At 34.6% G+C, this 10,391-nt stretch overlaps 2 pseudogenes; both read left to right on the top strand.

The window, feature by feature from the left end:
- The first annotated feature begins 3,003 nt into the window (after positions 1-3,003).
- Positions 3,004-3,757, top strand: LOC132680135 (small ribosomal subunit protein eS6 pseudogene; annotated as a pseudogene).
- A 181-nt stretch (positions 3,758-3,938) lies between these two features.
- LOC132682482 (U4 spliceosomal RNA) lies at positions 3,939-4,058 on the top strand (annotated as a pseudogene).
- Positions 4,059-10,391: the final 6,333 nt, after the last annotated feature.

Genomic DNA, 10,391 nt, shown 5'->3' with positions numbered 1-10,391 from the left:
AACAGATTCTCGTGTAGAGCTTCTGAAGGGAGCCCTGTCCAAACCTTGATTTCAGAGTAGTGAAACCGAGTTCTGGTGTCTGGTCTCAAGAATTTTAAGAGAATAAATATTTGCTGTTTTAAGCCATGAAGTATGTGGTATTTTGTTACATAAATTACAGGAAACTAATACAGCTTCCTAAGAAACAGCACTAAGAATCTACAACCTTATTGGAGGAAGTGGTACTCTGTTCATTTTTATACCTTTATTTTGTTTTCTATCATTAAACATTAGAGATGGAAAGGGATGTATAGGTGACTTATTATCCAAGGTTGGGATCTATATTAAAAAGCCATGCCCCTTTTGTTATAAAATTTTTGGTTATAAAATACAACCTTATGGAATGATTTATTGTAAATTTGGGCAGCTAGTTAATTAGAAAAATAAATTTTATTCTAACCTTAATTGTGCTTTCCTGTAATTTCCATTGACTGGTCCTAGTTGTGCTCTCTCAAGCTTTAACCTTTTTCATTAAATCACAATACTTTAACATATTTGACAAAAAAAAAAAAAAATCATGTCAATCCCTAGACCCCTCCCTACCCCACCCCAGAGTATCTTACCCTAACCTAGAAATATTCTCAAAGAAAATTTATTTTGTCCCATTTATTATCTTGTATGTAACAGTAATTTCTGAAAACCTCATCATCTGAATTCAAGAAAAATGGTAGGAAACTATCAAATTGATAATAATAGTTCATTTCTTGTGAGATTATTACATGCTAGGCAGTGTACTAATGGCATTATCTCCAATTTGCTATCCCTATTTTACAAAGGAGGAAACAGAGTTTAGAAGAATTTAAATCATTTTACCCAATAGTAAGGGGTTGAAATGAAGATCTAAATTCATATTTTAAAAGACCAAAATGTATGTCCTTAATCACTATGCTGTATGGCAACCAATGGTTTCTTATGCCCTCACGACTGTTCCTAGTATTTAACTTGAGGTTACAGTGGAGGGATTTGAAGGAAGGACCTTATCAAGAGGAATGCTACACATCTTCAGTGCACAGAATACACTTTAACTTTTTAAAACACAGCTACGGTATTCAATTAGCTCATGTGGAGCTCATGGTCAATTAAAAATCCCATTAAAATTTTTTTAATGTTTATTTATTTTTGAAGGACAGAGAGACAGAGGATGAGTGGGGGAGGAGCAGAAAGAGAGAGGCACAGAATCTGAAGCAGGCTCCAGGCTCTGAGCTGTCAGCACAGAGCCTGATGCGGGGCTTGAACCCATGAGCTGTGAGATCATGACCCAAGATGAAGTCAGACGCTTAACTGACTGAGCCACCCAGGCACCCCAAAATTTCCATTTTTAAACAGAAATACTTGTTAAATCAGGGCCCCTATTTTGTGTTTATGAAAATTCTTTCCTGAAACAATGTGTAATAATAATGTGTCCTTTAATTATCTAAGTGCCTAAATTCACAGAGTAGATTAACTATAATCCTTGATCCACAACATCTTCTCATTATTAATGACTTAGCTACTTTTAATAATGTAGTACATACCTGTGAACACACTCTGTAGTACAAAATCATGTTTGCCATTTTCTTCTTTTCCTCTTATTATAGCTTGTCACATTTATACATATTGTTTGTCTTCTTTGTATTTCAATTATATTATATTTATATTTCAATTTTTGTTGCACTTCAGTTGTTGAACTTATATAAAGGACATCATGCTACATCTACTTGTTTGGGAGTCTTTCATTTAATATGATATTGCTAAGGTTCACCTATTGTTGATATGGCTTATTTAATTTCTCTGCTGGAAATAATCCATTGTGTAAATATTACAGTATATTCATTTACAATGGGAAACACTGGTCACTGTGAACATTGAAAAAAATATTCACATTTTTTGTTGTTATTTTTTAGGGTACCCGATGAGCAAAAGCTGTTGACTTTAACACAGTCACATTTTTCTTTTGTTTAAGAACTTTCTCCCTGGGGTGCCTGGGTGGCTCAGTCAGTTGAGTGTCTGACTTCAGCTCAGGTCATGATCTCGCGGTCCGTGAATTCGAGCCCCGCATTGGGCTCTGTGCTGAAAGCTCAGAGCCTGGAGCCTGTTTCAGATTCTACGTCTCCCTCTCTCTCTGACCCTCCCCCGTTCATGCTCTGTCTCTCTCTGTCTCAAAAAATAAATAAACATTAAAAAAAAAAAAAAAAGAACTTTCTCCCTGGTATCCAAGTTCTAAACAATACTTATCGATATCGTTTACTGAGTTTGAATTTTTCTTAGATTTAACACCCTTGATAAATAGTGAGCTAAATTATTATATGAAATAAGGATTGGATTTTATCTTTTTCCTTGTAGATAATCATTTTCCTACCTCCATTGAATGGTGTCTCCTTTTTTACCAATGGGAGTGTCATCTTTGTGAGATGTCTAAGTTCTAATTTAGCAGGAATCTTTTTGGGATCTTTATTCTATTTATTTGGTCTCTTGGTTCAACTCTATGGCAATAATATACTTTCTTAATTACTATAGCTTCATAACAAGGCATTATATCATTTAGGAAAACTGCCTTTTTATAACAAAAGTAATTTTGTAGAAATTATTAGTCTTCACCAATGTCCTCTTGTCCTCTCCTTCTGTGCAAACATTTTATTTCATAGCTTTTCACCATTTAGGAAGACTCGTGACAAATTCTAGCTAATGAAATTTTATTTGAAATCATGTGTATCGCTTCCAGACAGAGGCAACAAAATGCCCATTCTCCAATCTCTCTTTTCCTTTCTCACAATGTCCAATTAACTCTGCGTTTCAAACAGACAATGTGATGGAGGCCCAGACATCCCAGATCACATTTCTCTATGGACACAAAAGGTGAATGAAGATACGTTTTGTGTAAATAAGGTATTTATGTTTTGGAGTGGCTTATCACTGTACCGATGCATTCAAATCCATCGACAGTCATTTAACTATGTATAAAGACCTTTTTTTTGTGGCGCCTTGGAGGCTGTAAGCTGCTTCAACATGAAGCTGAACACCTCTTTCCCAGCTACTTGCTGCCAGAAACTCATTGAAGTGGTTGATGAATTCAAACTTCATACCTTTTATGAGAAGCGAATGGCCACAGAAGTTGCTGCTGATGCTCTAGGTGAAGAATGGAAGGGTTACATGGTCTGAATCAGTGGTGGCAATGACAAACAAGGCTTCCCCATGAAGCAGGGTGTCGACCTATGGCCATGTCCATTTGCTGATGCGTAAAGGGCATTCCTGCTACAGACCAAGGAGGACTGGAGAAAAAAAGCACAACTCTGTTGGGGTTGCCTAGCTTTCTCAACTTGGTCATTGTAGAAAAAAAAGGGCAGAAAGATATTCCTGGACTCACTGATACTACTGTGCCTTATGGACTGGGACCCAAAAGAGCTAGCAGAATCTGCAAATTTTTTAAACTCTCTAAGGAAGATGATGTCCACCTGTATGCTGTGAGAAAGCCCCTAAACAAAGAAGTTAAGAAACCTAGAAACAAAGCACCCAAGATTCAGCATCCTGTATTCCATGTGTCCTCCAACATAGATGTTGGCGTATTGCTTTGAAGAAACAGTGTACTAAGAAAAATAAAGAAGAGGCTGCAGGACATGCTAAACTTTTGGCCAAGAAAATGACAGAAGCCAAAGAAAAATACCAGGAACAGATTGCCAAGAGACAGAGGCTGTCTTCTCTGAGAGTTTCTACCTCTAAGTCTGAGTCCAGCCAAAATTGAGATTTTTCTAAGAGTAACAAATAAGATCAAACATCAAACAAAACAAAACAAAACTATGTACAAAGAAAAAAAATGTTTTGCTTAATAACCTTACACACTGACACTAACATGAGTTAGCATACAAGGTTTCTTTCTATCTGTGGAATTTATTCATAAACTGAAAGTTTAAAATTATCCTCCCAGCTTTGCGCAGTGGCAGTATCGTAGCCAATGAGGTTTATCCGAGGCGCGATTATTGCTAATTAAAATTATCCTCCCTACCTAGTAGCTCCAAGTTCAGAGACATTTTTATTTGAGAAATAAGATTGTAAGAGAACATGAGACAGCAGATGGGGAAATTGGGAATCTGATGCTTTCCACCTAAAATATCAATACCCTTGCCTGGCAAGAGTTTTACCTTCTAAAAATATGAAGTTGAATGTTTTAAGAAATATGGGCTTTATTCCTAAGTTAGAATCCCAAAAATTAAGAAAAAGAGGACAAGAAGAACATTTTCAGTAATGGAAGATTAAAATGTGTCACAAAGAAAAGACTATAGATTAGTATTTTATAAGGTTTTGCCCGGCATAGAGGTTAAGCTGTCTGTTTTGCCTTTCTCTGCCTCTACTAAGTGATTATTAAACTATGGATGAGATTTAACTAGGAGTGAAGGTTTATGATTTGAAGGTCTGGAAAAGGTAGGAGTCAAACTTTGAGCTGCATCATAGAGTAAAAAAAAACACATGATTGACATGGTTTAAATGAATATCTTAGCAACTAAATGGGTATACTATAGGTATTTATCAAGTATTTTGGTTCTTTAGATTTAATTCTTATAGACTTCTGAATAGCTATGATATTGTCATTATTGACAAAATTTATTTCTGTGATAAAGCTACAGTAATTTCACAATAAAGAAACCTTTTATTGTTTTCAAATGTTTTCACTGAGTTGAAACTTTTCTGCACTTCAGAATTTGTACTATAAAAATCCTATTGCCATAATACTTGCCTGAAGCTAGATACTTAAGTTACTACACTAAAGATTGATTTAAATTGAGTGTAATTATCTGCCTAGAATCTTTAAAAAAATTCCTCTTCTTTAACCATTAATTTTCACAACCATGATTATCCACAATAAGTTTAGTTGGTGGTCTTTAATTAGTGTCTATTAAAATCTATATGGTGGTTAATTTAATCTGATTAAAAAAGAATCACATGCATAATCACTAACATAGTGAGTAATTTTGTGAATTTGAAATGGGGTCTCTTAACTTTTACAGCTGGAAGATGTGCTTGATTCACCCACATTAAAATGTTGCTAAAGTTCTTATATTCGCCCATTAGCTTAGCACTTTAAGAAATGTAAATGAGATTCCACTTTTCACCTATCAAGTTGAAAAAAGTTGGGAAAGTTTGAAAATACACAGCATTAGCAAGAGTACGAAAAAGTCAGGCACTTTCTCCATATGTACTGTGGCAAGTGTTAATTGGGACAATTTTTTGAGAGTGACTTAATAATATATTTCAAAAATTTAAATGATCAAATCATTGACCAGTAATTTCATTTCCAGGAATTAATCCAACCAACTTTTTTTCTTCAAATGTACAAAAGTATGTATAAGATGATTCATGTTTGGAAGTCGGAATAATAAGTGTCCTTAAAGGCACTATGGAATTGGGACAAACCCATATAATGGAGTGTTATGTTGCTCTTCAGTTATTCAACAGAAAGCCAAAACACCTGTATGTGTTGCAATATAGAATCTCTACAAAAATAAAATAAGCACTGTGCATACTCTGCTTTGATGCATATATTTTAGAGAGGTGTTTTTGTGCATACACCCACATATTTATGTTTGCATGTGAAGATAGTTTTTGAAATATACACAAATAATTTTTAACACTGGTTGTCATTATTGATGTGGATTTGGAATCTGGGTAAGGAGAACTTACTCATTACACCATTAGACTTTCTTTCTTTCTTTCTTTCTTTCTGCCATACATGTATTAATTTTCATTTAAAAAATCATGCAAATTAAGCAAAGGTAGAGCGTGTTAGCATGTTTAGTCTTTTCAGCATACAGCACTAAAACATAACAGTGAATATAAAGACTGTTGTGTATCCTTCTGGGTGCTTACAACGATCCTCTCTCCCCTGTCATACCCATTCCATCTAGTTTTCAAAGACTTAGCAGTGACCTCAATTCCAGAATGAATATCTGAACAAAGTCTGGTAAAAACAGAGTTCTGACTCTCTATAGAAAGCTATTTTTATGTATATAATTTCTTAAGTTATTCTAGGCAAGGCATCAACTTTTATTCTTCATCAATTAGATAAATATGTTGACCCTAAAGCTATTCACATCTTCCCAACTCTTTTCAGGTTATCTGATCATCTACCATTGATCTATATCAACACGATTTATTTCTTCTTATTTTGCAAAAGAATATGAAAGGCTTTTGCCAAACAATATTACGGTCAGGAACTGATGCTGTGAGACTGGAAGCCTGCCCCTTGTTGTAAAATAAGATTGTATCATTAAATAGGGCTCTCAGGTATTTGCCAACCTGGGTAATGATGTCTCTCTGGGATACCTGCCCTTTTGGCAGCCTCCCATCCAGGCACGAGTCAGCAATCACAATTAGTGTGAAGTGGAATAAGAGTGCCAAGTCTGCAGAATGCAGGGGAAATGCAGCAAAGTCTGAAATGCAACTCGGTGAGCAGTCACAATCCTCAAGGTAAAAATTGCTCCTTTCTTAAATGGGAATAAAGCAATGACGGATTGACTGCCAAACTGTATTCTCTGTGTAGGTATGCCTGATCGTGCTGTCAGTCTTTCAACCACTTCCGAGTGTTTCCAATATGATTCTTTCCTCCCAAATAGTCTCAGACGCCTTTCCCCAGGTACTCGTGGCAGAGAGGAGTGACACGGAGTTAAGGACTCCTGTTGAGGACAGCCAGAATGAGGTTTATCCTTTACTGAAGAGCTTGGGAAAAGACTGAATAAATAGAGAGCAGAGAATAAAATGGTTACAGCTGTTTCAGTAAATTCATACAATGGATTTATCAGGTGAGAGATAGCTTTAAGATCCTAAAGAACACTTGGGAGGTAGGGTGGAGAAATTTCAAATCAATATGTGTCTTCTTTTAATTATGCTTTCATGCTGGCCAGTCACCTTGAGGTTATATCTCTCAGGATATAGCACTCTCAAACTCCTAAGTATTTGTTTATGCTGCGTATTTTTGACTGTGTCTCTTACAGTTGCATTCCCATAGCAGCTGGCAGATTGTCTTGAATATGATAGGTATGCAGCAAGGGTTGGGTGCGCAGGGTTAGTCTTATTTGTTGATATATTATTGATAATCTTATTTACCTTAAATTATAGCTTGAACATATCTAGAGCTGTGATTTCTACCTAGGAATTAGCTGGCCCACATAATTATTTGGAAATAACTTTTGAAGAGCTGCTATACTGCAAAAACAGACACAGAATTGTACTGTCTGCCTTGCCTTTTCTGTTTTCCTTTAGTGACAATATAGATTGTATAGAATCACCTAGCAGCCACAGTTGCACTAACAATTAATTGTAATTTTACAGTTAGATTTTCTCTTCATCCCTTCTAAATAAAATACATAGAATACTGCTACTCCAAGTCACACATGCTTTTAAGTTCTGTTAAATTAATCCCCAGATGAATGTACATATCTTTTGTTTCTTGAAACATAAGGGCCATTACTGAAGCTCTTTAAATTTACAGACACCAAAACCATCAATGAAAAAAATCTTGTCAAAATGGGCTTACAGGTGGACATTCTGCTTACTCTCTCATGCATTTAATTGAATTTTGTGCAATTTCATGTGCATTATAATAGACTTCTTTTACACCATCAGGAAACAAGTTTTAAAACATGTGCTGTGCATTAAACATCACATAAATATTCAGCAAGGGAAAGAAAAACAGTTCTGAAGAAGTATAGTGATTTTACAGTCTCTGGTTTCTAATAAATTTTTACAGCAATCCTAAACTGCATTAGCAAGTGCTGGTTTATTGTCAGGCTTCTGCACAACATCCCTCAATGACATGTCAAATCTTTACCACAACAGTGGAACTCCTAAAGCTGTCCTCATTGGCAAGAATCTTGTCAGATTAAATTGCCAGCTCTTGTCAAGTAAAGATATATGATCCGATCGTATTCTCCTGATGATGACATGAGTTGTCCTTTCACTGTGGCTGGATTGTAAATTCCCGGGACATCCCAATGACCACAGATTTTGAGAATAAAAAGAATTTATTGACCTTTCAAAGTGACAGCTCTCCCCTGAATAGAATGCCCCATCTCTTAACAACAGGACTCTTATTTCTGTGTTGTTATTGTATATCATTTATCAACACATTTATTAGAGAATTTAGGATCTTACATATGCTTTACTTCCTGTCTCTCTACATTTTTTTGTCATTTCCCAAATTAAATGTCATGAATGTATACCTGTCAAGACATTATTTTCTATTTCATGTATTTGGGATTTTATATAGAGAGAGCAGATTCTCTTTGGTACTTTGGCTTTTTGTTTAAAACATAAAACAAAACAAAACATTGTCAGAAGGCCGCAGTGACAATCCATGGACAAGAATGGCATGCATTGTGCCAAATTTTAAACACCAGAAATAAAATCAATTGTTTTCTTTCTATGAATTATGTCACTGCTGACTTCAGAAACTACACATGTCATGAGGCAGGATGATATATCCTATGCCTTTATACTTAAATTCAGGGTATCACAGATCTTTTGAAAAAATTAAATTGAGTACTTATCACAATTACAAAGAATGGCTTGGTTCTTTGAAGAATACAGGATTCCAGCTGGGGGATTTTATACACCTCAGCGTATGTCCCAAAAGTAGTTAGATTTCAGAAGTTGAAACTCTTTCTGTGAGATAGCAGCAATCATTAACCTCGATATTTATAAGATATCTACACTTACACTTCAAATGGTAATTTGAGTAGGCAGGAAAACATTGCTCTATGAAGATAGTATGAGGTTATATGAAAAGGCACATATTTTCTCTGTTAAAATTGTTATCCACCTCAAATATTTCATTAAACAGTGCATTCTTCTCAAATCATGATAAACATAATCTGAACCTTTAATTAAATTTCAACATTAGGCTGACTGCTAGTGATATTTCCTTCTGAATCAATCTAGGAGTATTTTGCATCACTATTATCTCATATTATCAAATAACAAAAGTTTTCATTTTAAGCACACATTTTAAATATATTTCTATATAAACTTCTTCCACAAAAAAGAAAAAAAAAACATTTCACATGCATAACAAATGAGTCCAAAAGAAGATTCAAAAACACTTGTTGAAACTTAGATTTAACCATAAATTGGGGCTTAGTGTCATTCTATCCCATAACAGTGTTTGGTCATTATTCAAATATCCATAATTTGCCTACAAAAATGTCATTCATGTCTTTAAATCACTACAGCCTTCCTTTACTTATGGAAATTGACTTTATCCTGAATTAAATTACATTAATTCCTCATTTTGGACTAGAATTATGTATTTTTAAAAATCTACCTTGATCTTAATTGAGTTGATCAAACCACAAAAACAAAATAGCATGTATATCTGCTTCATAGCTACATAAACGTAAATCTGACCTTTTAAAAACAATGCCTGTTAAATATCTTAAAAATAATTATTTTTAAATGGGAAAAAAAGGAGGAATTTATTTCCCAGACTCCTACAAATCCAGATCACAAAATCAATACAATTTTATTATGAGCATGAGATATAGGTGACTCATTTTCTGTTTTAAATATCCTTTAATGTTGGATTATAAGATATGTTAAATATTGTATAATAATATTATAGTTCATAAAATAACTTGAAATAGTTAAAACTCAATATTAATTAAGTATAAATCAGCGTGAATTTATAATAAATATTAAAATAGTATCAAATAGCCCATTTTATATCTTTCAGTATAATTTTTTTTTAATTTTTTTTTTAACGTTTTATTTATTTTTGAGACAGAGAGAGACAGAGCATGAACGGGGGAGGGGCAGAGAAAGAGGGAGACACAGAATCGGAAGCAGGCTCCAGGCTCTGAGCCATCAGCCCAGAGCCCGACTCGGGGCTCGAACTCACGGACCGCGAGATCATGACATGAGCTGAAGTCAGCCGCTTACCCGACTGAGCCACCCAGGCGCCCCTATTTCAGTATAATGTTAATACAATTCTGAGTAAACAACAGAGGTAAATTTCCTCTATTATATTTCATCTAGTAGGAATGTAAATTATTATATTTCTATTCTGAAAACTTTAATACTAAAAAATATTGAAGGCAATAAGCTAAGTGAAATGTCACACAGAGAAAGACAAATACTGTGAGGTATCACTTATATTTGAAATCTAAGAAAAATAAAAACTGAACTCATAGATACAGACAATAAATTGTTGGTTACCAGAGGAGGGTGTTGGGCAATGGGCAACACGGGCAAAGAGGTCAAAAGGCACAAATTTCTAGTTTTAAGATGAATAAGTCATAGTGACCACAGTACAACACTGTATTGCATATTCGAATGTTGCTGAGAGAGTAGATCTTAAAATTCTCATCCCAAGGGAAAAAATTATAACT

This window comes from Panthera onca, chromosome A1, assembly GCF_046562875.1.
Source record: "Panthera onca isolate mPanOnc1 chromosome A1, mPanOnc1 haplotype 2, whole genome shotgun sequence".
NCBI classification, from domain to species: Eukaryota; Metazoa; Chordata; class Mammalia; order Carnivora; family Felidae; genus Panthera; species Panthera onca.
Note: the sequence above shows the minus strand (reverse complement) of the source record. Positions and strands in the feature narration are given on the sequence as shown.